The 26,301-nt window shown below is 44.2% G+C and overlaps 1 pseudogene across 1 annotated transcript; it reads left to right on the top strand.

Annotated features, from left to right (window-relative positions):
• The first annotated feature begins 854 nt into the window (after positions 1–854).
• Positions 855–24,930, top strand: LOC311108908 (cytoplasmic dynein 2 intermediate chain 1-like; annotated as a pseudogene). The gene is made up of 15 exons: positions 855–869; positions 2,632–3,185; positions 8,323–8,394; positions 11,398–11,571; positions 11,779–11,874; positions 12,213–12,341; positions 12,509–12,625; positions 14,041–14,135; positions 14,259–14,407; positions 22,105–22,263; positions 23,465–23,528; positions 23,865–23,968; positions 24,335–24,420; positions 24,503–24,578; positions 24,703–24,930. The product of its transcript is annotated as a cytoplasmic dynein 2 intermediate chain 1-like (transcript).
• Positions 24,931–26,301: the final 1,371 nt, after the last annotated feature.

The following is a 26,301-nucleotide window of genomic DNA, read 5'->3' as shown; positions in this document are numbered from 1 at the left end:
ACACATCTGTGTGTCTAGTTAGGGACGACACATGTTGTGTTACTTTTAACCCAATCACCGTGTTGGCAAAACATGATTTGTGTACATTTTTCAACACATTTTGTGTCAATTCCTGCAAGTAATGTGTTAAAAGTGGAACACCATACAACACACCCGAGATGTGTTGTTGACCAATCAAAATCAGCTAGTGGAAACCCTCCTTCAGGGAACTGTAGGTCAAGGAATAGCTCCATCATGTGATAGAGGCACAAAATCGCCACCCCGTGCCCACCAGAGACAACTACATATTTCATGAACAGCAACATTCTCTAGCCTCATCATCAGCTCTGTCACACATCAATAAGAGCTTTGAATAGCTTTCAGTGGGATTGATTCACTACCTCCGCCTAATAATAATAATCATCATCCTCATCATCATCATAATTTTAACTGACTGGCACCCAGGCTACACTAAACAAAGCCAATAAATGCTGATTACAATTTTTTTTTTTATCTTCATGATGGTTATGGCTTTACATTATTTATTTTTTACTTGCCCATAAAAATTGAATTTAGTAATTTCAGAATTTAGTAATTCTATTTCAATGGACTTGCCATAATAAATAGATGGATCTGCTATTGATACATCTGAACTGTGTATATATCCATGCTGATTCCTTCTTGCTTGCAGAAATTGCTATTCTATTGATTAAAGATCCTGTTGTCAAGAGAACATGATGCATTTACCTTAGTGTCAGTGCGATTGCGCAATCGAAATCTGCTGTCATGGCGCTGGATAATGTCAACACAAATTCGTAAGCTTTAGTTCTGAAATCAGTCTAATATTTCACAAGGAGGAACATACAGGCGATAACATGCATCCCGAGAAGGTAAACTGGTGACTAGATACACAACAATTGTACAAGTGCATTCAGAAAGTAATCAGAACCCTTGACTTTTTCCACATTTTGTTACATTACAGCCTTATTCTAAAATGGATCAATCTACACACAATACCCCATAATCACAAAGTGAAAACAGGTTTATAGAAATGTTTGCAAATGTATTAAAAATAAAACACAAAAATACCTTATTTACGTAAGTATTCAGATCCTTTGCTATAAGACTCGAAGGAATTGTCCGTAGAGCTCAGAGACAGGATTGTGTCGAGGCACAGATCTGGGGAAGGGTACCAAAACATTTCTGTAGCATTGAAGGTCCCCAATAACACAGTGGCCTCCATCATTCTTAAATGGAAGAAGTTTGGAACCACCAAGACTCTTCCTAGAGCCTGGCCAAACTGAGCAATTGGGGGAGAAGGGCCTTGGTCAGGGAGGTGACCAAGAACCCGATGGTCACTCTGACAGAGTTCCAGAGTTCCTCTGTGGAGATGGGAGAACCTTCCAGAAGGACAACCATCTCTGCAGCACTCCACCAATCAGGCCTTTATGGTAGAGTGGCCAGACGGAAGCCACTCCTCAGTAAAAGGCACATGACAGCCTGCTTGAAATTTGCCAAAAGGCACCTAAAGAACTCTCAGACCATGAGAAACAAGATTCTCTGGTCTGATGAAACCAAGATTGAACTCTTTGGCCTGAATGCCAAGCGTCACGTCTGGAGGAAATCTGGCACCATCCCTACGGTGAAGCATGTTGGTGGCAGCATCATCCTGTGGGGATGTTTTTCAGCGGCAGGGACTGGGAGACTAGTCAGGATGGAGGGAAAGATGAAGTACAGAGAGATCCTTGATGAAAACCTGCTCCAGAGCGCTCAGGACCTCAGACTGGGGCGAAGGTTCACCTTCCAACAGGACAACGACCCTAAGCACAGAGCCAAGACAATGCAGGAGTGGCTTTGGGACAAGTCTCTGAATGTCCTTGAGTGGCCCAGCCAGAGCCCAGACTTGAACCCGATCGAACATCTCTGGAGAGATCTGAAAATAGCTGTGCAGCGACAGTCCCCATTCAACCTGACAGAGCTTGAGAGTATCTGCAGAGAAGAATGGGAGGATCTTCCCAAATACAGGTGTGTCAAGCTTGCAGCGTCATACCCAAGGAGACTCGAGGCTGTAATCACTGCCAAAGGTGCTTCAACAAGGTACTGAGTAAAGGATCTGAATACTTATGTAAATGTGATATTTCCGTTTTGTTATGTTAATAAATGTGCAAAAATATCTAAAAACCTGTGTTTGCTTTGTCATTATGGGGTATTGTGTGTAGATTGATATGGAAAAACAACAACAATTTAATCAATTTTAGAATAAGGCTGTAACGTAACAAAATGTGGAAAAAGTAAAGGGGTCTGAATACTTTCCGAATGCACTGTACGTGTGGCAAACATAGAGATAGATAGGTAGGTTAGCTACACTTACGTCTCCAGGCATTAGTTTGCTTGCTAGCTAACAATGTTAAAGCTAATGGTAATGGTAACTAAACCTTTTGTCAGTGGTTATAACGTTACACCAATATTCTTTGCAGCAAAGTCAGTCTTTGTAATTGCTGTGCGTGTTGTCAATGAGAATAATGATCTATTAGCTACTTGTCGAATTTGAAGAAAATAACAAAATAACATACTGATTACCTTAGGAGGCACATAACTAGGGGTATATGATAACCTTGTCCCAATTGTATCAAGTGCAATGTTCGTTGTCAGGGTGGAGGGCATGATGAAGACTTTGGCAGGAGGAGAGATGAATATGAGAGAAGACACAGGACAGAGGAGTCCGTGGAGCGACACCATAGAGACCCAGAGAGGGAGGCCGAAAGGGTGCAAGAGAAGAACAGAGAGAGAGACAGCGCCCGAGAGAGGACAAAACCCAGAGACATAGAGAAGGGCAGACATCAATACAGAAGGAATGACGGCTCGAGAGACAGGCAAAAGGGAGGAGCGAGACAAAGAAAGAAGAGAGCAAGAGAGGGATAAAGGCACAGACAATGGCAAGTACAGGGATGGGTACAGAGACAGACTATATGATAGAAAAGAAAAAGAAAAATGGTAGAGAGAGTAAAGGCAAGAGTAATGGATAAGGAGAGGACAAGGGAGAGGGAAAGAGATGAGCCGAAGGAGAAGGAGAGAGACAAGGAGAGAGAAACAGGTGAGCGGGACAGGGAGCGAAGGTCTGAGAGAGCTAAAAGGAGAGATGAGGGGAGGGAGGGAGAGACAGGGATAAAGAGCATGATCGTGAGAGGAGAGATACATATAATGTGGTCCTCTGTAGCTCAGCTGGTAGAGCATGGCACTTGTAACGCCAAGGTAGTGGGTTTGATCCCCGGGACCACCCATACACAAAAAATGTATGCACGCATGACTGTAAGTCGCTTTGGATAAAAGCGTCTGCTAAATGGCATATTATTAATGAGAGGGAGTATCTGAAAGAGAGAACGCTACAAAGATGGATTGCAGGAGAAGCAGAGAGACAAGGAAAGAAGAGAAAGAGATTCAGGACAAAAGGAGGACAAAGGTACAGTTATCTAGGTGAAAATTGTCAACATCTTACTACCTCACTAATCATAGTATGTCATTACATCTTTTTGTTGTTGTTTTTTCATTTTGATTTCAGAATACAGGGAGCAACGTAGAAAATAGAAGGAGGAGAAACAAAGGAGAAACAAAGAGAGAGCACAACACGGAAGAGTCTTCAATATTGTCCAAAATTAAATGTAAGGTAACAACACCACAAACAAAGCCTGACTGGCTCCGCTGGCTCACACTCTGGGGTGAAGTTTCCCCTTCACTGAAAAAAAGGTTCTTATATAGTTCTTTCTCAGCTCTTAAGGTTCCTTGGAGAACTCTTGCCCGATAAAGAACCTTTGAGTTAAGTGTGGGGTTATTGACGTGGCATCTACGGTTCTTCATAATTCTAAAAGGTTCTTGAAATGTATGGAAGCCTGCAGATGTGTCCCTTTCATAGCACACAGTAAATTGGCCAGTGTTAACTAATGTTGATTCTTCAGTGTAACATTTCTAGTGTTGATTCAGGAGTTAAATTAACACTGTAAATATTTAAATTAACACTCAGTGGTGTAAAAAAAACAACAACAGTGTTGGTGTTAACCATATTTGAACCAAAACCATACCCATCATTATCATATTTCCCAGCATGCTCAATTGCAGGTAGATGTTTTGAATTATTTGTTTCAATATCTATGTTTTTGCATGTACATTGATTGATTAATTAATCTTATGCTTCTCAAATATAAATAACATACATTTTCCTAAACTATTCCAGTCTGTTACTTGGAGTTTAGATGTTTAAGGTAGTCTCATATCATAGTCTTCCCAACCCTGGCAGTCATTCTGAACGCAGGTTGCAGGTGAATATAAATTCCAAATGTTGCATATCCCCACTGGCTGGATTCCAATAGGAATTAAACATCACTTTGAAAGCCAGCATAATGTGATTTACAAGCCTAATGTGGCCAGTAAACTGTCAGTTTCAGGCTGCTTTATAAGGGAACAACTTGGCCCTCAAAAGAAGGACTTTCAAAATACTGTATTGTCTTAAAGAATACAATTTTCATAAACATGCCATTTAGCAGACGCTTTTATCCAAAGCGACTTACAGTCATGCATGCATACATTTATTTATTGTAATATATATTTTCTGTGCATGGGTGGTCCCGGGGATCGAACCCACTACCCTGGCGTTACAAGCGCCGTGCTCTACCAGCTGAGCAACAGAGGACCATGACATCAGCTTCACTTATAGCCACAGAATTGAAAATGATTGCAACAACCATGTCTGTTACTAGCAAACACAGTCACGGGAGGTACTGGTAGCTCTAAAATTCACTTGAAAGGCACCCTGGGAAATATGCAAATAAGGCTTAAAACCCTAAAGCAGGGCTATTCAATTCTGGTGCAGGGCTATTCAATTGTGGATTTTTGTATGGTTCTTCAAAGAACCATCCCATTTATGTTTTTTCAGAGACCCTAAAATGGTTCCCCTATGGCAGGGCTGTCAAACTCATTCCATGGAGGGCCTAGTCTGCGGGTTTTTGATTTTTCCTTTCAATTAAGACCTAGACAACCAGGTGAGGGGAGTTCTTTTACTAATTAGTGACCTTAATTCATCAATCAAGTACAAGGGAGGAGCGAAAACCCACAGACACTCGGCCTTCCTATGAATAACTTTGACACGTGCCCTATGGCATTGCTCTCAATAACCTTATTTGGTTCCATCATGCACCTATATTTTTAAGAGTGTAAGTAAAGATCTAGGATAATCTTCCTCTCCCCAATCCTAACCTTAACCATTAGTGGGGGAAATTCAAAACTGACCCAAGATCAGCATCTAGGGTCTCATATCCTGGGGTATATTTTTGTTACAGGATACAGGTGAAAGTCGGAGACATGATGGTGAATCCAGAGAAGTGGAGCGAGTGCACAGGGAACGTAAGAGGTCGGACAGAGAGAGGGAGGGAGAGAGGGATAGACATAGAGAGAGGAGGCACAGAGAAGGAGCTGACCCTGAGAGGGATCCCAAAGAATAGACCAGCGCCAAGAAATCATCATCATCATCCTCTGACCTCAGAGTTCACAAGGAAAAGACAGAGCCTGTTAAAACTAAGGTTAGTAGCACTCCAAAGTCAAGTCAAGTCAGAGTTTATTCAAAGTGCATTTTAAATTGTAATTTACAACACACATTTTACATCATTAAAAATGAATAAATTAATATAGGAAAAGGGGGAAAGGGAATATGGAGATAACAACAAGTCATAAACAGTCCCTCTCCCTTTTCAATAGATGCTCCTCATTTACAGTATATTGGTTTTCATGGCTCTGTTTTCCCTTTGTGTCCCAGTAAGTAGTGATGCGATCTGAGTCACCCTGGAGGTCTAGTCAGGAACAATTAAGTGACACAGAGGAGCCCGTAACACTTGTTTTGATGATGGGGTTTTTCTCATGGCCATATCTGTCTGCCATCAACACCTCTGCTAGCATGAGAATAGAGCATGGCTGTTTATTACATGCCCAATCAGACCAAGACCATTGCATTTTGAATTCGGGATTGTCATAATTGGTTGAGGCATTTTATATTTGTTTCAGTGCATCTAACATCAGATAAGTGGACAAACATTGTCTATAGATATACAGTGGGGGAAAAAAGTATTTAGTCAGCCACCAATTGTGCAAGTTCTCCCACTTAAAAAGATGAGCGAGGCCTGTAATTTTCATCATAGGTACACGTCAACTATGACAGACAAAATGAGAATTTTTTTTCCAGAAAATCACATTGTAGGATTTTTTATGAATTTATTTGCAAATTATGGTGGAAAATAAGTATTTGGTCAATAACAAAAGTTTCTCAATACTTTGTTATATACCCTTTGTTGGCAATGACACAGGTCAAACGTTTTCTGTAAGTCTTCACAAGGTTTTCACACACTGTTGCTGGTATTTTGGCCCATTCCTCCATGCAGATCTCCTCTAGAGCAGTGATGTTTTGGGGCTGTCGCTGGGCAACACGGACTTTCAACTCCCTCCAAAGATTTTCTATGGGGTTGAGATCTGGAGACTGGCTAGGCCACTCCAGGACCTTGAAATGCTTCTTACGAAGCCACTCCTTCATTCGCCGGGCGGTGTGTTTGGGATCATTGTCATGCTGAAAGACCCAGCCACGTTTCATCTTCAATGCCCTTGCTGATGGAAGGAGGTTTTCACTCAAAATCTCACGATACATGGCCCCATTCATTCTTTCCTTTACACGGATCAGTCGTCCTGGTCTCTTTGCAGAAAAACAGCCCCAAAGCATGATGTTTCCACCCCCATGCTTCACAGTAGGTATGGTGTTCTTTGGATGCAACTCAGCATTCTTTGTCCTCCAAACACGACGAGTTGAGTTTTTACCAAAAAGTTCTATTTTGGTTTCATCTGACAATATGACATTCTCCCAATCCTCTTCTGGATCATCCAAATGCACTCTAGCAAACTTCAGACGGGCCTGGACATGTACTGGCTTAAGCAGGGGAACACATCTGGCACTGCAGGATTTGAGTCCCTGGCGGCGTAGTGTGTTACTGATGGTAGGCTTTGTTACTTTGGTCCCAGCTCTCTGCAGGTCATTCACTAGGTCCCCCCGTGTGGTTCTGGGATTTTTGCTCACCGTTCTTGTGATCATTTTGACCCCACGGGGTGAGATCTTGCGTGGAGCCCCAGATCGAGGGAGATTATCAGTGGTCTTGTATGTCTTCCATTTCCTAATAATTGCTCCCACAGTTGATTTCTTCAAACCAAGCTGCTTACCTATTGCAGATTCAGTCTTCCCAGCCTGGTGCAGGTCTACAATTTTGTTTCTGGTGTCCTTTGACAGCTCTTTGGTCTTGGCCATAGTGGAGTTTGGAGTGTGACTGTTTGAGGTTGTGGACAGGTGTCTTTTATACTGATAACAAGTTCAAACAGGTGCCATTAATACAGGTAACGAGTGGAGGACAGAGGAGCCTCTTAAAGAAGAAGTTACAGGTCTGTGAGAGCCAGAAATCTTGCTTGTTTGTAGGTGACCAAATACTTATTTTCCACCATAATTTGCTAATAAATTCATTAAAAATCCTACAATGTGATTTTCTGGAAAAAAAATTCTCAATTTGTCTGTCATAGTTGACGTGTACCTATGATGAAAATTACAGGCCTCTCTCATCTTTTTAAGTGGGAGAACTTGCACAATTGGTGGCTGACTAAATACTTATTTTCCCCACTGTATAGTGTTCTCTACTTTATTCTGATATTTTTCCTTTATTCACTGGCAAATGTTTGCAATGACACCTTCTGTTTGGTGGCTTCATTGCTTTGCTTGCCTTCACTTGCTCCTGCTTATTGCATGGTAACATTCACATGGATACACTTTTTACTGTAAACACTGTATATTTGTCTATGTACTTAACTAACAGTGATGTGTTCAGTACGACAGAACGGTGTTCAACGTTTAAACGGTACTGTACTGTTTGGACTAATGTATCGAAACAATTTTGCAGAGAGTTTCCATTAAACAAATTCAGGTAGGCCTCTCCAAGTTTTGTTCTGTTTGCTTCTGTTTAGGAAACGTTTTGAAAGAATACACCCCTGAACGACCAGTTGAAGAACGACGTGATTATGGTGGCCCAGAGGGTGATTGGTGATTTTCAAATGGTCACATCCATATTGACCAGGCCACACCTCACAACACCCACAAAACGAGAGCAAATTTACCTCAAAGTAAGAATAAGCACCGTTTTGGGGAAACGTGTAATTTAAAACGGTGGTCTCAGAAAGTAACAGCTGGTAAATACAAGCTATTGACTGAAATAGACTGCATCTGAAATTAACTGCATCTGAAATTAAAACTACTGAAATGAACTGCATCTGTAGGTGGAAATTGAGGTGGCTCCGGCTGAGGACCATGGCTATGATGAAGGTCAGGACTATGAAGAGGACTTTGAGGTGAGAAGAGTCAAAGGATATAGATGGTGAAATTCCTTGTAACTCATTTGTATTCCAGTTTTTTTTATTTTGTTTCATTATACATCATGCATGCTCTAAATTGATTGCTTTTCCAGAAAATGGAGAGTGATTTAAATGTGTTCAAGCAGCATTGAAATAGCAAATAATAACACATCCGTTAGTTTGACAGCTTTCAAATCAAATCAAATGTTATTTGCAACAAGCGACGAATACAACAGGTGTAGACCTTACAGTGAAATGCTTACTTACAAGCCCTTAACCAACAATTCTGTTTTAAGAAAATAAGTAAAAAATAGATAAGTAAAAAATAAAAATAGCAAATAATTAAAAAGCAACAGTAAAATACAATAACAGTAGGGAGGTTATATACAGGGGGTACCGGTACAGAGTCAATGTGCGGGGGCACGGGTTAGTCTAGGTAATTGAGGTAATATGTACATGTGGGTAGAGTTAAAGTGACTATGCATAGATAATAAACAGAGTAGCAGCAGCGTAAAAGAGGGGGTGGGGTGGGGTGGGGGGGACAATGCAAATATTCCGGGTAGCCATGATTAGCTGTTCAAGAGTCTTATGGCTTGGGGGTAGAAGCTGTTAAGAAGCATTTTGGACCTAGACTTGGCGCTCCGGTACCGCTTGCCGTGTGGTAGCAGAGAGAACAGTCTATGACTAGGGTGGCTGGAGTCTTTGACAATTTTTAGGGCCTATCTCTGACACCGCCTGGTATAGAGGTCCTGGATGGCAGGAAGCTTGGCACCAGTGATGTACTGGGCCGTATGCACTACCCTCTGTAGTGCCTTGCGGTCGGAGGCTGAGTAGATGCCATACTAGGCTGTCTCATCGTTGTCAGTGATCAGGCCTACCACTGTTGTGTCATCAGCAAACTTAATGATGGTGTTGGAGTCGTGCCTGACCATGCAGTCATGGGTGAACAGGGAGTACAGGAGGGGACTGAGCACGCACCCCTGAGGGGCCCCCATGTTGAGGATCAGCGTGGCAGATGTGTTGTTATCTACCCTTACCACCTGGGGACGGCCCGTCAGGAAGTCCAGGATCCAGTTGTAGAGGGAGGTGTTTAGTCCCAGGGTTCTCAGCTTAGTGATAAGCTTTGAGGGTACTATGGTGTTGAACGCTGATCTGTAGTCAATGAATAGCATTCTCACGTAGGTGTTCCTCTTGTCCAGGTGGGAAAGGGTATGGTAGAATGAAACACCTATATACCTTAAATGCTTATGGATTGAGAACCAGTTTTAATAACCAGGGTTATTAACCAGGGTTAATACAGAGCAGAGACATTTATGTGTTTTTCATAACTCCCTGCAGCTGGTCTGGGTATGTCAATGACATGTGATGGAGATACAACTCCTCGTGGTGGCTGTGTGTAGATTGGAGTAACAATGGAACTAGTGTTATCATTTGTTTGTGCTTATGACCTGACACATAGCCACATGCACATAATCTCAAGGGCCAGGGAGGATGGTAAATGATAAATGCTTAAATGTATGTGGTTGAGAATGGGTTATGGATGACATGTTTAAACCATGTTTAAGTATTAATTGACATGTTTTATAATGTGTTATGAAATGATAAAGGTAAAACAGAATGAACATGATTGATACTTTGTACTTCAGATATATGTCTGGATAGTGAATATAGTCAATACAGAGTGTGATTGTTCTTTAACGTACGTATGTACATAATTTTTTGAGTCACGTCACTAATAAGATACAGAGGCCCCATTTAGAGAAGCGCAAGTAGCCCCCGTGAGTAGCCAACATGTGATACTGAAAGATGTTATTCATTCACATAGAGAAGAGTAACTATGTATGTTGTATCAGTATGACTATGCATTTGTGTCTGTATAAAAGGAGTGCTCCGGTTCAGGGCAAGCAGTTGTTCCATGGAGCAAGCTCGGCTTTGTTATGCAAATAATAAAGTCTAATTTTTAGATTCACAAGCTCCAGTCTCTTGAGAAATATTTTTGAGTTGACTACTTTTGAGTCAAATATTTCTACGACAAGGGCAGTGTGGAGTGCAATAGAGATTGCATAATCTGTGGATCTGTTGGGGCGGTATGTAAATTGGAGTGGGTCTAGGGTTTCTGGGATAATGGTGTTGATGTGAGCCATGACCAGCCTTTCAAAGCACTTTATGGCTATAGACATGAGTGCTATGGGTCGGTAGTCATTTAGGCAGGTTGTCTTAGTGTTCTTGGGCACAGGGCCTATGGTGGTCTGCTTGAAACATGTTGGTATTACAGACTCAGTCAAGGACATGTTGAAAATGTCAGTGAAGACACTTGCCAGTTGGTCAGCGCATGCTCAGAGTACACGTCCTGGTAATCCGTCTGGCCCTGCGGCCTTGTGAATGTTGACCTGCTTAAAAGTCTTACTCACATCGGCTACGGAGAGCGTGATCACATAGTCATCTGGAACAGCTGATGCTCTCATGCATGCTTCAGTGTTGCTTGCCTCGAAGCGAACATAGAAGTGATTTAGCTCGTCTGGTAGGCTTGTGTTACTTGGCAGCTCGCGGCTGTGCTTCCCTTTGTAGTCTGTAATAGTTTGCAAGCCCTGCCACATCTGACGAGTGTCGGAGCCGGTGTAGTACGATTCAATCTTAGTCCTGTATTGACTCCTTGCCTGTTTGATGGTTCGTCAGAGGGCACAGCGGGATTTCTTATAAGCGTCCGGGTTAGAGTCCCGCTCCTTGACAGCGGCAGCTCTACCCTGTAATCCATGGCTTCTGGTTGGGGTATGTACGTACGGTCACTGTGGGGACGACGTCTTCGATGCACTTAAATGATGAAGCCAGTGACTGATGTGGTGTACTCCTCAATGCTATCGGAAGAATCCCGGAAGATATTGCAGTCTGTGCTGGAACTTCAATGCAAAGTACTGTGTAACACAATGTTGTGACTAGTGTAATTACAATATTACTACAACATTATAAGAGCAACTTAAAACTGATGTTTTATCGCCAAAGGATTATGAGGAAGATTTTGAGGATGTGGATGAGAAGATGACACACAGCCATGAAAAGAGAGAAGAGAGGGAGGAAGTGAGCTCACAGAGGAGGGAGGCTGTTGAGGCCATTCAGATGAGGAGAACGAGAGAGGGCTAAGCACAGAGGAGGACGACAGACCCAAAAGGTCAAGAGGTATGGTCAACGCTCAAAACTACTGGGTATTCAATAGTGCAAAGTGTTTTGCAACAGAAAACAAAAACAAGCATTCTTATTGGACACATTTTTGTAGGTTTCAGCCCGTTTGGTTCATACGACCCTGGAACAATACATATTTTGGACTGTATTTTAGGTCTTATTTTACAATAATGTTTGAATAACGAAAACATTTATTCACCATAGATTCTGAAATGCCTCAAAGTAAAGGTTCACTTCACGGATGGACTTTGTGGCTGCGAAGCATCGTGAGGTCAGCAAGAAGGTTGCCAGCTAACAAAAGTAAGTCTAACGGAACTAACTGTTAGTTTAAGCAGTATTTAAAGAGAGGGGAATGCAGTTAAAATTGGAGGAAATTCGGCAACTATTGGAGGAAAGTGGAAGTTAATAAAAATGCTTCTTTATTGTTATTGTTCTTTATTGTTAAAGAAGCACTTTTATCAACTTCCACTGTCCTCCAAGAGTTGCTGAATTTCCACATCACTTCAATTTACTCCTCCATTCATGCACCTTGGTGGGAGAGTAAGGTAGTAGCAGTGTTCCCTTCCCTAAACCCTGTAAGAAAGGTTCCATTGCTGCATTTTCTGTTACTGCTCTATAATATCTCCTACCCACCCCAGGAAACGTAATACAGAGCTGTTTCGCCTGATCGACCTGGACTTCTCCATCACCTTCTCCCTCCTGGATCTGCCCCCGTCAATGAAAGTGACATGTACATCAACAACTTTGGATCAACCAACACTAAACAAGTTCGTCTATGCTTAACAGACGCAAACGCAAAAGGTATTTGAAATATATCAAATAGTATTTGAACCCAGGTCTGATGCTTAATGATATCATTGTGACAGTAAGCTTGCTTGTATCTTTTTATTCATATCAATGTGATAATCAACCCCAATGCATTATCACTTTCCAGGCTTATGTTCAGTGCAACGAGGACAATACTGATCGAGACATTCAACTGGAGGAAATCGAGGTGAGCGAGAAGTGGACAGGACACAGCATCCCATGGAGAGGAACGTAGGCTGTGGAGGTCAGGAAACGTGCACTGTGATCTGTATTCTATCAAATCTATGACTATGTACCGAATTGGAAATTACTCCCTTTATAGGGCACTGTTAAAGTTTCAATTGTTTATTATGTGGAAGTTGAAATAAATTTGATTTGAAATTTTAGAATAACCAAATAAATTGACCTTTATACACTCTCAGAAATAAAGGTTTAGATTTTTTCTTAAAGGGGTACAAACGCTTGTCACTATAGTGGTATCCTGTAAGGTACATCCTTTGTACCTTTAGTTATAAGTACATAATTGTACCCTTGCAGTTCGTACCTTAAAAGAGCCAATAGTGTACCTTAGGGGACAAGATAGTACAGGTACAAAAGCGTATCTTTGGAAAAGATACACATTTGCCTTTTTAGGGTACCACCCCAGTGACAAAGCCGTTTGTTCCCTATAAGTGGCAAAAATGTACCTCTAAAAAGGTTTTGGGTGTTGTTTTAACACTGTAGGGTGTAAAGCCTTATTTGCATATTTCCCAGGGTGCCTTTCAAGTGAATTTTAGAGTTATCACCACCACCCATGACTGTGTTTGCTAGAGACATGGTTGTTGCATTCAATGGCTTTCAGTTTTATAGCCTTCACCAATCAAGTGCCTAAGTGAATACTTAATCACTGAAATTAAACTCTTTATGACAACACATTACATATATCATAAGGCTGTACTTTGACAGCCTAGTTTTACCCTTAAACAGTAGCCTGAAAATTATATTTTGGAGGCAACATCAGGCAAGTCACGTTATGCTGCTTGCAGAGTGCTATGTAATTCCAATTGGAATCCAGCCAGAGTAGGATATTGAAAAATGTGATATTGTAATCACCTGCAACCTTCATTTAGAGTGACTGCCAAGGTTGGGAAAATTGGTAAAAAAAAAAAAAAAAAGACTAACTAAACCATTTTAACGGGAACAACCATCTCAGTAACAGATGCAATAAATCCAACTACTAACCGATTGAATTAGTTTGTTATGTATGTTTTTATCTTTGTGTAGTATAAGATAAATCAATGTGCATGCAAAAACACACATATTGAAACAAACTATTCAAAAAAATTACCTGCAATAGAGCATGCTGGGAAATATGATAATGATGGCGTGGTTGTTGAGAGTGTGTGATGATTGTCCCTCTATATTCAAAATATTGGGAAAAACAATGTACCATTATACTAGATTATCCGCACATGTACCCTAAAAATTACTGAACAGTACCATATGAGATTATATGTGTAACTCTGAAGTGACATTATGTGTATTTTTATACCCCCGGGAACAATACTGTAACTTAACCGTACCCTTTTTCTGAGAGTGTACTGTTGACCAGAGCAAGTAGTGCACTGTACAGGGAATATGGTGCCATTTGGAACCTACTTTCTTCCCACGTTGCAACAGGTCCCAACCTCTCCCACGAGGCGTCTGATGAATCTATGACCAAACTGATTATCGATTCACAGCGCCTAGCAACATTTCTGCGCTCAGCCTCACAGGTATAGCCTATAATACCTTATTTTTCTTTAAATCTAAGAAACCATTTTGACGTCGTCATACTGCAGATTTTCCCTCTTGTTGCAGTTGCTATTGCCTCATGCTCTCTGTTTTGGTGTTATTAGGTGGTTGCAGTACTGTTGGAAGAGGACAGGGCTGAGAAGCAATCACTTAAGAAGCTGAGGACTCGAGCGGACACTCTCTTTCAGCGATGGGTGTTTACAGCTCAATACCAAGCTTCCATTTCTATATGACAAGTTATTTTACACCAGTGGTCACCAACCTTTTCTAAGTCAAGGTCACTTTGAGTCAAAATGCAAGCAGAGATCTACCGCTCAGATTTTTTACTTTAAAAAACGTAAGCCTATGCAACATTAACCAATTAAAAACAGTTCTGTAGCAATGAGGTTTGTGCAGTAGGCTATAGGCCTAATACATTATCACTGCGTATTGGCTATGCTTGAATTGCCCTGCCAATGTTGTTCTTCAAATAGCATTTTAAATGTATATTAAAAAACTCTATGTGATCACACTGGTAATATATAATTTATTGTATGACTTGTGAGGCACAGCTAAGTGACTATAATAATTTGCTTCTTTATTTTTTACTGAATTGATGGCCTGCATCTGATGGTCAGTCTGAGGGGAGGGACTCACCGTCCCTCCGCCCTCCTTCCCTCCGCTGAGAAAAGGGGACACTGTTACGCTATGGTTCAACCCAGCACTCAGAGAAACAAACATGACTAAGGGAGTGGAGGAAACAAAAATACTTTTAATAAAAGTTCAATTTGTCATAGTCCAAAAAACAACAGAAGAAAAGGAACAGAGTGGGCTAGTCGGCTCCGGAGGAAGGAGAGGCTGAGGCAGGCAGGCAGGCAGGCACGAAGGCAGGCAGGCCGGGAGGTATGTCTGAACTGAAGACAAAACAAACGACAGGTTAAGGAGAGTAAAACGCCAGGCTGAAGACTAAGATAATATAACTTTACTGGTGAGCCAAGTTACCGCTCTAGTAAGAACAACGATCTGGCGCCGGTGGAGAGCCATGCCCAGGAATTAGTAGTGCAGGTTGATGAGAGAATAGGATGCAGCTGCGTAGGCAGGAATCACTGGAAACAACCCGCAGCTGCACAGGAGAGGCAGATCCTGAGCACGCCCCCTGATCCACTCCAGACACACCCACATAAAGGGGACAAACACACATACAACAGACAAAGAGGGGACAAAACAAGGAGGAAGGGAAACAGAAAAGGGAGAGACAAGCTGCCCACATAACAGACACAGTCTTCCAGCTGATGGCAAAACTAAAGTAGCACTGCATTATTTCTGCCTCGTGCAACAGTGCTCCTTTTTCTGTATTCTCCCGGATAGTCACCAGTTGAAGTATCCTGGGGTAAGGAATGTTTCTTGGATTTTCAAGTCCCTCAGGCGAGCACCTGATCTCCCCTTTTTCATTTAAGCTGGGCTGAAGCGCGTTTGGGTATAAGGTACTAGGGGATAACTAGCCCCCCTAAGAACATTGGGCCTCATTCACCAATATCAACCTAAGAATTTTCTAAACTTTGTTCTTAATAAACTCCCTAAGAAAAGTATACGTCGGATTCATGACATGTTCTTAAACAACAGAATTGTTCGCACCTGTGTTCTTAGGATTGATTAATCCCACGTCTTCGTAATTGAAAGCGTGTGCCAGTTGTTCCTAATTAGCATAAGAAAACGCCTCGCAAGAGACATATGCTGACCACTGGAGGGGGGCATGTACGTGCCCCCAGGTCCCGTCCAACTGCACTTGCCATCTCCGATGCGGTCTTGGATAACCAGGAGCGGATTGCGCAAAGTCTCTGTGAAATCGCTTCTACTCTGGCCACAATATCAGAAACACTCAAAGACATCAACACACATTTTAAAATATAAAGAACGCGCATTGAAACCTGTGTCATTTCATGTGTTTAATTCGTGGTATTTAAAGGACAAAACAAATCAAAAACAAGAAATTATTTGTTGTCTGACTTCCACGCCAAGTCGGTTGTCTGGTCCCAGCAATGGGTCAGGACGCACATCCTGGTGTGGTGGCTGAAGTGGAAGTGGAACACCACGCTTCATAGCGATGTGTAACACACAACGGCCATGATTATTCTGCAAACCTAAAAACGGTGTAAAGATGATCAAAAGCTAGAAAAACTAAATAAAATGAATTGTTGGAATTAGATTATTCTACAACATGTTCTCCATTTTTCAAACCTGAATAAAACAAGTAGTTCTACTCACCTTCTCTGGCTTGTAAAGCAGCTTACCGCCTGCTGTGTCCAAACACATCCAGCGTCCCTTCAGAATACCAATGGTTCGCTCAATGGTGGAGCGGGTGCGTGCGTGCCTCTGGTTATAAGAGGCCTCTTGGTGCGTCTGAGGGTTTGTTAGTGGCGTCATTAGCCAGGGCGCAAGGGCATACCCCCGATCTCCTAATGAAACAAGTCATTAATTAAGAAAGCCACTTTTTGAAACCAACAATTGGAATTTGAAATTACTGAACAATGCTTACCAATGAGCCATGCGTCTCCAGCAGCTCCTTGTTCCAGGCGCATTCCCACAGAACTGTTCTGCAAAATATAAGAGTCATGTGCACCTCCTGGGAAGCGGGAGACCACGTTCAAGAGATGGTTGTCGGAGTCGCTGATGACTTGTACATTGATTGAGTGATATTGCTTGCGGTTGAGGTATGGGAATGGGTCTGGTGAGGGTGCCTTAATGCGCACGTGAGTGCAGTCTATTGCCCCGATTACGTTGTGCAGACCCGCAATAGAGTAGAACCCTCTCTTGACCGGCAGCTGTTGTTGCGCTGTGTAGGGGAAGAACATATATTGTGTGGCCAGTTGATTTATTCCATCCACAACTCGTGGGAGAGCGCGGCTGATGGATGGCTGTGATATGCCCACCCGGTCTGCTAACTCCCGCTGAAATGTCCCAGTGGCTAAAAATCCCAAGGTGGAGAGTACCTGCACATGAGGTGGTACGGGATTGGACCGTTGGGTATGGCTTCGCAGCGCTGGCTCCAAAGTATCACACAGCTCCATTAAAACGTGTATTGGAAGCCTAAACCGTCCGATCAAGTACTCGTCAGTCTCTGCAAATAAATCAACGTGATCCTCAAAGATGCGTTCCCTTCTCAGAGCAGGCACGGCAATGTCGTCAAGCAGCAATAGATGTGCCATTTTGATAGCACGCCTGATGTGCAGAAACAGGCCAATTTTGGACCTATAAATAGTGCGATCAATCACCACATAATGCAGGATTTAATCAGCTTAATTGCTGATGTAAATTGCAATGTTAGTGTTTCTTTGCATACTATGATTTGTTTTTCAACAAATGATCAGAAATACATTACAGTAAAATACTATCATTGTAAACGACTGTAGAATTAAATGAAATGCAGTAACCAATTATTTGGAGCAAACTGTCATCACTTAAATGTGCGTAAGAATGCTCTTGAGTGTGCGTGGATTTTGGAGCAGGGCGCGCGGGATGGTCCCGGTGGAACTCCGACAGGAGAGATGGGTCTAGGATGTCCCTCCGCGGCACCCAGCACCGCTCCTCCGGGCCGTACCCCTCCCACTCCACGAGATACTGGAGACCCCCCATCCGGCGTCTGGAGTCCAAGATGGACCGAACGGTGTACGCCGGAGCCCCCTCGATGTCCAATGGGGGAGGAGGAGTCTCTCCTATCTCATTGTCCTGGAGTGGACCAGCTACCACCGGCCTGAGAAGAGACACATGGAACGAGGGGTTAATATTCTTATATTCAACAGGTAGATGTAACCTATAACACACCTCGTTCAATCTTCTCAGGACTTTAAAGGGCCCCACAAACCGCCGACCCAGCTTCCGGCAGGGCAGGCGGAGGGGCAGGTTTCTGGTAGAGAGCCAGACTCGATCTCCGGGTGCGTACACCGGCCCCTCACTGCGGTGGAGATCGGCGCTCGCCTTGTGACGAAGGACGGCCCGCTGCAGGTGGACGTGGGCAGCGTTCCACGTCTCTTCCGAGCGCCTCATCCAATCATCCACCGCAGGGGCCTCGATCTGGCTCTGCTGCCACGGTGCCAGAACCGGCTGGTAACCTAATACACATTGAAAAGGGGTTAGGTTAGTAGAGGAGTGGCGGAGAGAGTTCTGGGCCATCTCGGCCCAGGGAATGTAACGCGCCCACTCCTCAGGCCGGTCCTGGCAATACGACCTCAGAAACCTACCCACATCCTGGTTGACACGTTCCACCTGCCCGTTACTCTCCGGGTGGTACCCCGAGGTAAGGCTAACCGAGACCCCCAAACGCTCCATAAACGCTCTCCACACACGGGAGGTAAACTGGGGGCCTCGATCAGACACTATATCCTCGGGGACCCCGTAATGCCGGAAGACGTGGGTAAATAGGGCCTCAGTGGTCTGTAGGGCAGTAGGAAGACCCGACATAGGGAGAAGACGACAGGCCTTAGAGAACCGGTCCACAACGACCAGGATGGTGGTATTCCCCTGAGAGAGGGGAAGGTCTGTTACAAAATCCACCGAGAGGTGGGACCATGGTCGTTGTGGAACGGGTAGGGGCTGTAACTTACCCCTGGGCAGATGTCGGGGCGCCTTACACTGGGCGCACACCGAGCAGGAGGAGACGTAAACCCTCACATCCCTAGCCAAAGTAGGCCACCAGTATTTAGTGCTAAGGCAATGCACTGTCCGGCCAATACCCGGATGTCCAGAGGAGGGTGACGTGTGAGCCCAGTAGATGAGTCGATCCCGAATCTCGAGCGGAACGTACTTCCGACCCTCAGGATATTGTGGAGGGCTGGGGTCGGTACGCAACGCTCGCTCGATCTCGGCATCGACCTCCCACACCACCGGTGCCACAAGGCAAGACTCCGGTAGTATGGGAGTAGGCTCAACGGACCTCTCCTCCGTGTCATACCGCCGGGACAGTGCATCTGCCTTGCCATTCTGGGAACCAGGGATGTACGTGATTTTAAATACGAACCTGGTGAGAAACATACTCAATCGGGCCTGGCGAGGGTTCAGTCTCCTCGCTGCCCTGATGTACTCCAGGTTCCGATGGTCAGTCAAAATGAGGAAAGGGTGTTGAGCCCCCTCAAGCCAATGCCTCCACACCTGAAGGGCCTGAACTACAGCTAACAGCTCCCTGTCCCCAACGTCATAGTTACGCTCCGCCGGGCTGAGCTTTTTGGAGTAAAAAGCACAGGGGCGGAGTTTAGGTGGCGAGCCGGACCGTTGAGAGAGCACGGCCCCTATACCAGCCTCAGACGCGTCCACCTCAACCTGAAAGGGAATCGTGGGATCCGGATGCGCCAGCACCGGAGCCGACGTAAACAGGTCCTTCAGTCTCCCAAAGGCCCTGTCCGCATCAGCTGACCACTGCAGGCGCACCGGACCCCCCTTCAGAAGGGACGTGATGGGAGCTGCCACCTGTCCAAAACCCCGGATAAACCTCCGGTAGTAATTCGCAAAGCCCAAGAACTGCTGCACCTCTTTTACAGTGGTTGGAGTTTGCCAATTACGCACAGCGGACACACGATCCACCTCCATACTCACCCCTGACGCGGACAACCGATAACCCAAAAAGGAGACAGACTCCTGGAAAAACAGACATTTCTCTGCCTTGACATATAGGTCGTGCTCCAACAGCCTCCTCAATACACGTCGCACCAGGGTTACATGCTCGGCTCAGGTAGACGAGTATACCAGAATATCATCAATGTACACAACCACCCCTTGTCCCTGCATATCCCGGAAAATGTCATCTACGAAGGATTGAAAGACTGATGGAGCATTCATCAACCCATATGGCATGACAAGATATTCGAAATGACCTGACGTGGTACTAAACGCTGTTTTCCGTCATACGCCCTCGGGAGCGAGAGCCGAATCCTCCTGGGTTCCGGACCTGGGGCTGGTGGACCGGCCAATGGGGTGGACAGGGTAGGTGGAGGTGTGGGTACCCTGCTGGCTTCCCATCGGTGCAGGGTGTTGATCACGTCCTGTAGAGCGGTCTCCAGTTGTCTTATCTGGCCCTCCTGCCAATGGATATGCTCCTCGAGCGACACAGGTGTCACAGCCGATCCTGCTGATTCCATAATGGTGTGTTATTCTGTCAGCGGGTGCTGTAGGTGGGTGTGGTGCAGGAATCAGATGCAGGACGCAGAAAAATAAGTCCAATAGACTTTAGTGAACAGCACACTCAAATACACGAGTCAAACGCCCGGAGGCGAGAAAGTCCGCACACAGGCGAAAACCAAACGGCGCACAAAACAGTGCGTAAATAACCTCCGAACACAGAGGAGGAAAATATGAAATGCACAAGGCAAACAGTAGCGCAGAAAACACGACAGCGAAACAATAACACACAGACACACACAACGAGAACTAAATAGAACACTAACGAGGACTAACTAGACACAGGTGTACAACATCAAGACCAAACCAAACGAACATGAAACATAGATCGGTGGCAGCTAGTACTCCGGAGACGACGACCGCCGAAGCCTGCCCGAACCAGGAGGAGGAGCAGCCTCGGCCGAAACCGTGACAAACGGTTGATGAATGAGGCCCAATGTCTAATTGCTGACACAAAAAAAGCAATGTTTTGAAAAAAATTGGTACCTGGACGAAGGACATGCTTAGGCGAATAAACTATAAAGGGAAAGAAATGGCTAAAGTTTACACTTTTTTTTGTGCTATTTCATGACATTTTTGAAAAGGGGGTGTACCAGGGTAACTCATTGGAATATAATATTGGAATGGAATATAACTAATAACATTAAATAACATTGGAATTTAACATTTAATAACAATAAATCATAACTAATTCAGTGCAGCATTGATGTTGCATCTCTTATGCTCTGCTATTTCACAATTCTAATTTGTACATAGGTCACAAATGAAGCTATCCCCAGTCAAATTGGAGCACAACTCATGAGCCCACCTCCTGGACTGCTTACACCTAATCCAGTCCCCACCTGTGACTGAAAACAGCTTCTCACAGAAAATACACTCCGAATCCCATTCTTTGGTGGCTGATGTGGCTTGTTGTGTTGCAACCTTATTTGAGACAACCTTTTTTTTGAAGAACCTTTGTTTTCTTACTCTCTCTCTTTTCTTCTTGTTGATGTTTCTGTCGAGCCTTTTCCTCTAGCAACCTTTTGTAAGGGGAGGCTGTCAGAACAGCCGCAGACTCTGCCTTCCTCTTCCTCGGCCTCGGGGACAACTCCAATATAACTGCTGCAGCTGTTGGTTGTTGGTTTAAGCAAAAACCAACAAACAACAAGAACACATGAGTATTGGTACAATAAACACTTCTAATCACTATATTCAAATATATATTCCCTAAAATGAGTGCTGACTATTTATTTATTTTTTACCAACATTTGGAGCAAGGGTAGGCTGCAGGGTGGAGGTTGTGGTGGAGGTAGAGGTTTTGGCATTAGAGCTGGTGGAGGTGGTAGAGGTGGCGGCGGTAGAGCTGGTGGCTGTATCAGTAGAGGTGGCCGCGGTGGCGGTAGAGCACTGTGGTTGAATGGATTCTTTGCATTGAAAATAAACGACAAAAACAATACATCGGTGTTAGTACAATAAACACTTTCTACCAAGTACATGCTGCTTCTGCTACTTTTTGTTAATTTAGATGACTTTGTCTTACCGGCAATGGGCTCAGGCTCCTCTATTACCTCAGCAGCCACGAAGTCCGCTTCTGTGAAGATCTCCTTCTCCAAAGAACACAGCCCGCTGGTCTGGAAGCCCTCCACTCCTCTCTCCACACTGGCCATCTTGTTATAGGCCTTTGCGAAGAGGCCAGCCATTTGGTAAATACCTATCCTTTTCCCAGGATGCATCGTCATCCACTGATCTGCTGCCCTGCTGTGAAAGGCCTTCAGACCCTTGAAGATGGTACGGTCTAACGGCTGCATCTTGTGGCTGCAGTGGGGTGGCAGAGTGGTGAGAATCACTCCCTGGCCTCTTGCTGTCAGAACAGCCTCCAGGGTCTTATAGGAGTGGTGCCTATCGAGGATGAGGATGTGGGGTTCCTCAGGGGTGCAACCAACACAGTGGGCGAAGTGGTGGAGCCAGTCGACAAAGATGGTACTGTTGACCCAGCCTGAGTCACTCACCCTTCCAACGGACCATGCATTTTGTATTCCCGTCTCATCGATGTTCCAAATCTTCGTTGGCCCGACGTCCCTGACACTGTTTAAAACGTCCTCGTAGGACGTAAAAAACAGGTCAACCTTAAGCTTCTTAAAGCCCACTTCCCTCGCAAGACTGGTTGCTTGCGGTACTCGAATTGACAGTTGAGGGTTGCGCTTCATGAAGCCACTCAACCAATCCACCCCTGCATACCCCTTTCCTTTGTTGAATCTGTGCTTGATTCCCATCCTCTCTGCCAGATCGAAGGCGAGTCTTCTCAAGTCCCATAATGTTAGGCCAAATAGGGCTCTTTCCATTTATTGAATGTGGTTGATGAGGTCACTTTCATACGTGGAAGAGAAGACTGGGGCTCCACCCATTTGGCTGAAGCCTGGGTTTTTCACCTTTCCTCTGTGGTGCCGTAGGATTATTGGTGGAATGTTGAACACCCTGGCAGCCCCCTTTAAGGTCTGCCCATTTTCTTTTGACTTCAGGGCATGCTGTATCACCTCAGAGCCATAGCTTCCACGTTCTGTTTTCTTCTTGTATGTTCTCATCTGAAAATAAAAACATGAAATTTTATTAGGAACTGTAAGGAACTGACCCTTAACCTAAGCCCTGACCCCTAATCTAACAGATGGCCCCTAACCCTTACCCAAAACCCTCCCTAACCCCTAATCTAAGAGATGACCCCTAACCCTAACTACCCCACACAGGACTGTGTACCTTAAGACATGCCAGTTTCTTTCAAACCACCTGACTCAAAGTATTATTATTAACCTGCATGGGGGAGAGGTGCCAATCTATCTGAATCTATGGGTAAGTGTCTATCTAATATGCTACAAAACCATCCAATACCTTTGCATCAACACTATAACTGTTTATACACTATAGCTGTATAACTGGTCATATTGAGTTATGGGTTTGGTCTTCCTGTTTACTGACAGCACTGAGTGATTATAAATGTGTCATGTGCCTTTCTGCAATGCTGGTGTTACCATCTCTGTCCCACAGGTGGTACTGGAGCTCCCTAAATCCAACGACACATGCACGCAGACAGACCTCGGTGAGTCAGTTACGTTTAACACGTTTCCTCCATTACGTTTGATGTTTATTCTTTCTAACACAAAATTAACCCTGGATGTTTCTCTTGCAGGGTTCCGGCCTGGGGGCAAAGTGAAACTGCTCCACAGTTCTACAGTCCATCCCACCAGCGAGAGGTGAGACAGATCTCCCCATCATTCATCACTGTCAGTCAGTGGGCCCAAAATACCCACAACGTGTTACCCGCGGAACACAGCTGCTGGATATTCGAGCTTGTTTTACATGTTGTACGGAACGTTGTTGTTGTCGGGTGACTAGACTGACGTGACAGCGTGATCAAATATGTATCTGTTAACTTGCTGGTGGTGTCGTGTTCCAGTCTTTTCACTGTACTGTGTTTTTTTTGCCTGGAATCTCGTGACCTGTACTGATATGGCTGGGTCTTTATCGCCATCTCTCCCTCTCTCCCTCTCTCCGTCTCTCTCTCTCTCCCTCTCTCTGTCTCTCTCCAGGTCCTCGCTACGAGACATTAAGAAAACAACTCCTTTACAGACAGACACTGCTATTAAAATGTCGTCCCTCCAATTCCAACAATCTTTTCATTGGCACAACTATGGTGAGCATCAATGAATCACTTTCTCTCTCGGTGTCACTGTTTGTCTTTATAAGCATCCTGGATATGCCAAACATTGTGGATGCGTCTCAAAAGTAGTGCACTATATAGGGAGCCACTTGGGACGCATCCATCCAGTATGTCCAGGATCATGTGGACAGAATAATATGCCATTTAGCAGACGCTTTTATCCAAAGCGACTTACATTCATGCGTGCATACATTTTTGTGTGTGGGTGGTCCCGGGGATCGAACCCACTACCCTGGTGTTACAAGCACTGTGTTCTACCAGCTGAGCTACAGAAGCCACACTGTGTCATATGGTATGTATTATGTAATGTGTGTGTTATACAATGTGTGTTGTTTATAGGGTTTTGTCAACCATTGGACCAGTCACGGGTTAAAGGCTCCTCCAAAGTTGAATGGACAATCTATTTCTATTACATTCTATTTTCTGTACTTTTGTGAATTATGTGTATTTGTTGGTCTTTATATTCTAAATACAGTAGACATCATAGTGACTGCATTGTTGGTTAAGGGCTCAGGTTGTTGGATTCTGACTCGTTGATGTCACCTCCATCAATTTCTCTCCCTTTGGGGAACCCATTTTCCTGGTGAGATCAGTACTTTTGGGATAGATAAGTGTGTGTGTGTGTGAGTGTGTGTGTAAACATAAACGTGTGTGTGTATGTGAATGTTTACATATGAACTGTGTGTGTTTGCTTCTCTGTGCTCCAGGTGGCCTGTGGGGATGGCAGTGTCAGACTAGACAACGTGCTGACTGAGAAGCCTCTGATGGAGTGGACCAGCAGTACAGCAGGGCAGCCGGTGGTGTCAGTACAGTGGGCCCAGACCAGGCCAACAGTCTTCTGTGTTATGGATGCTGCCTCTTACCTTCACATTTGGGACCTGCTGGAGAAAGACTTTGAGCCTGTCATCACTGAAAATAATGATACTGACAGGTAATTATGAATGAGTCCTCTTGAAAAGCTCTCAATAACAAAATAATTGAATTATTTGTTTCAATGTTGCTGAAATACATTATTTCAGCAAGAGATATACAGTGCCTCAATCTGCTAACCTGGAGAAACGACATAGTATGATGAATGAGGCCATTTTAAGTTACATGTCAGGAGTTTATTAATTAGTGCAAACCATTTCAAAAAATTGTTTTGGTATGGGTTGTGCAATGTGTGTGTTATATTTATATTTACAACATCTCATTAATAAAATAAACAGTACCTCCTATACATTCATCATGTTGCTTAGCCCTGAAAGTTGGCAGTGTCTGCCTTTTTCTGGGTGTTACACTGAGTAAGTCGGATGGGAAGAAAACACCAACATATGGTCTTCTGAGGAGTGCCAATATGGCCGACTGGTGGCTTCAAAGCCTCTCATCGGCCAATACATAGCATCAGCAATCCAGGATTTATATACACTATATGGCCAAAAGTATGTGGACACCCTTTCAAATTAGTGGATTAGTTGCTGACAGGTATATCAAATCAAGAACACAGCCATGCAATCTCCATAGACACCATTAGCCCGTAATGAATAGCTCAGTGACTTTCAACGTGGCACCATCATAGGATGCCACCTTTCCAACAAGTCAGTTCGTCAAATTTCTGCCCTGCTAGCGACTCTGTAGAAGTGGAAACGCGTTCTCTGGAGTGATGAATCACGCAGTCCGACAGATGAATCTGGGTTTGGCAGATGCCAGGAGAACGCTACCTCCCCGAATGCATAGTGCCAACTGTAAAGTTTGGTGGAGGAGGAATAATAGTCTGGGGCTGTTTTTCATGGTTCGGGCTAGGACCCTTAGTTCCAGTGAAGGGAAATCTTAATGCTACAGTATAAAATGACATTCTAGACGATTCTGTGCGTCCGACTTTGTGGCAACAGTTTATGGAAGGCCTTTCCTGTTTCAGCATGACAATACCCCTGTGCACAAAGCTAGGTCCATTCGAGATTGGTGAGGCCTGCACAGAGCCCTTACCTCAACCCCATCGAACACCTTCGGGATGAATTGGAACTCCGACTGCGAGCCAGGCCTAATCACCCAACATCAGTGCCCAACCTCACTATTGCTCTTGTGGCTGAATGGAAGCAAGTCCCTGCAGCAATGTTCCAACATCTAGTGGAAAGCCTTCACAGAAGAGTGGAGGCTGTTATAGCAGCAAAGGGGGGACCAACTTCATATTAAGGCCCATGATTTTGGAATTAGATGTTCGACGAGCACGTGTCCACATACTTCTGGCCTTGTAATCAGTAGACTTCAGAGAAAACTTCTATCACCTTTTTATAAAATGTAACTTTGTATTTAATACACCACTTTAA

The sequence above is a fragment of the Coregonus lavaretus genome (genome assembly GCF_964263955.1).
Source record: "Coregonus lavaretus genome assembly, chromosome: 34".
In the NCBI taxonomy this organism is placed as follows: domain Eukaryota; kingdom Metazoa; phylum Chordata; class Actinopteri; order Salmoniformes; family Salmonidae; genus Coregonus; species Coregonus lavaretus.
This window is presented reverse-complemented; position numbering and strand designations above follow the sequence as displayed.